The sequence below is a fragment of the Lepus europaeus genome, chromosome 16, assembly GCF_033115175.1.
Source record: "Lepus europaeus isolate LE1 chromosome 16, mLepTim1.pri, whole genome shotgun sequence".
NCBI classification, from domain to species: domain Eukaryota; kingdom Metazoa; phylum Chordata; class Mammalia; order Lagomorpha; family Leporidae; genus Lepus; species Lepus europaeus.
The window spans coordinates 24,846,125-24,848,598 of NC_084842.1; the positions used below are offsets into that span (position 1 = coordinate 24,846,125).

The window sequence follows — 2,474 nt, forward strand, 5'->3', positions numbered from 1 at the left end:
AGTGTGTTTGAATGGAAGCAGTTGATTTGATTGAATGTTCCCAGATAAGACAAACACAGCATTTGTTTAAGCCTCTAAGTGCATTCTACCCACGCACATTAAGATGGTACAAAGACAGGTGCGAAAGTGCCATCTAGTGGCACAATGGAGAATTCCTTGAAAATATTTACAAACTGATTTTTTTTTTCCCCCTGAAAAAGACAGTAACATAACCTTTACCTTAGGATGGGTGGTTGGTGCAGCAGGCCTGGATCTGAGTCCCTACTCCTATTTTGAGTCCAGTTTCTTGATAATGTGCACCCTGAGAGGCAGCAGACGATGGCTGAAGCACTCAGGTCCCTGCCACGGACGTGGGCACCTTGCTTCATGCTGGCCCAGTCCTGTCTGTTATGGCCATTCAGAGAGTAAATCAGCAGATGGAAAACCAAATGTGGGTGTGGGTGTGGGTGTGGGTATGGGTGTGTCGCTGGTGCCTTTCAAATAAAAATAAATAAAGCTCTATCTTCCATGGTGGCCAGCAGTAGAGTATGTGGTTCAGTGCCTAGCACACAGCAGGCATCCTGTAGGAGATAGGTGTCGCAATACTCTTTTTGGTATTTTTTTTTCTTATTCTTGTTAATCAAGATATTAACAAAACATTATGAGTTTTGTTAATGAGTGATTGTTGGATCCACTGAACTTTTATGTCTCTATGATGACCTTTTTTTTCCCCTAGAAACATGTTTATCTTCCATCAGCCTCATTTCCATTTTTGCTTCAGAGACTATGAAGAGCAGCTTGAGACCACCTGAGGGTTGCTCCTACCCACTCGATGGCCTGAGCAGTGGGCTCTGCAGCCCGGATGTCAGGGTCAGGCTGAGTGTTCCAGTCTTCATTAGGGAATTGCTGAATAGGCACAGAGGGCACCTGCTGCCTTCACACCAGTCTGCAACCTCAGGCTGAGTAGCCATGAACTTGGGCTCTGGGACTGTCCATTCACCCTGAAACTCCTCCTTGGTCACAGCTTTTTCAGCGGCAGCCTGCTCTTCTTTTTCATTCTCTTCAGGATCTCTGCAGAAGTAGAGATCAGGCATGACCTCCCAGGGGTGTTCACAGGAGATGGTACCATGCATGCGCAGATCCTCCTAGGCCAGCATCCACCGCATCAGACACACTGAGTGGGCTCCCTTGTTGCATGGGATGGCAATGTCCACAGAGCACAGAAGAGAGTCTATGTGACACATAGCAGTGGTAGGCAGGTTCACATTAGATGCCTCCGTGAGAGGCTGGTGGTCAGCCCTGGGATCAGGAACCACCAGAAGCTCTGGTTCCCGGAAGGCTGCCTGGAGCTGGTTAGTGAGGGTTCCAGGTGTGCCACAGCCAGCAGTAGGAGTAGCTCAGGTAGCAGCAGAAAACTTCAGCACAGCCCTCTGGCCAGCGTTTCTGAGGGAGATCATCCTGACATCAGCAGGGTCTTCAATGGCCATAATGGCACAAGATGCCTACAGAAGTTTCTCCCAGGTCTTCTTCAGATGTGTGATGTAGATGCCACCACTTTGCCTTTTGTAGATGTGCTGTTCCATTTGAAAGTCAAGTTTGGTGCCACCTTGGGTTCCTGCTGCAAGGAATCTGAGGACATCCTCATCCTTCATTTGCGGGACGTCAAGGGTTCGGACATTGTGACAGCTTTCCTGTAAGTTTTGGGGATCAAGAAGAACACCGTGTGGACCGCTCACCAGGTAATATAGAAAGCTCTATGGTGTCCATTTAAAAAACTGTTCTCTTAACACAAGAATGTTTAACTCATTTTTTGTAGAATTCAGGGTTAATGATATAAGTGATATTCCTGTGATCACATCCTCTGTGAGATTGTTAAAAACGCTGCCCACTGGGCATTTGTCACAGCAGCTAAGACACCAGTTGAGACATCTGCATCTCATTTCAGTGTGCCAGGGTTCAATTCCCAACCCCAGCTCCTGACTCCAGCTTCCTGCTGAGACAGAAGGCAGCCAAGGAGGCAGCAGTGATGGCTCAGGTGATGGGGTTCCTGCTACCCACGTGGCAGACCTGCATTCCCAGCTCCTGACTGCCATCTGGCCCAGCTCTGGCCTTTGTGGGCATTTGGACAGGGAGAAATCTCATATGGACACATTCTCAGTCTCTCCATCGCTCTCTCACTCTCTCCATCTCTCTCTCTCTCTCTCTCTCTCTCTCTCTCTCTCTCTCTCCCCTCTCTGAGCCTCTCCCCTTTCCCCTCTCCCCTCTCCCTTCTCCCCCCCACCCCATTGCTGTCTTTTTGCCACTCAAATAAATCAAACAAAAAGCCAAAGGCTCCTCATTGATTTCAACACAGACTGTTCCCCTACCCTGTAGGAGAAGCTGGGGGAGTTCAGGGGAGATAGAGCAGAGAACATGCATACCCTGCCCTGAGAACCACATCCTACCTTCGGTTCACACTACCAGGGAAGACTGAGTAGCTACGGAGTATAAAATGC

General features: G+C 48.7%; 1 pseudogene; it reads right to left on the reverse strand.

Annotated features, from left to right (window-relative positions):
- Window positions 1-584: 584 nt before the first annotated feature.
- On the reverse strand, window positions 585-2,057 carry LOC133775258 (small ribosomal subunit protein uS2-like; annotated as a pseudogene).
- Between the last annotated feature and the right edge of the window lie 417 nt (window positions 2,058-2,474).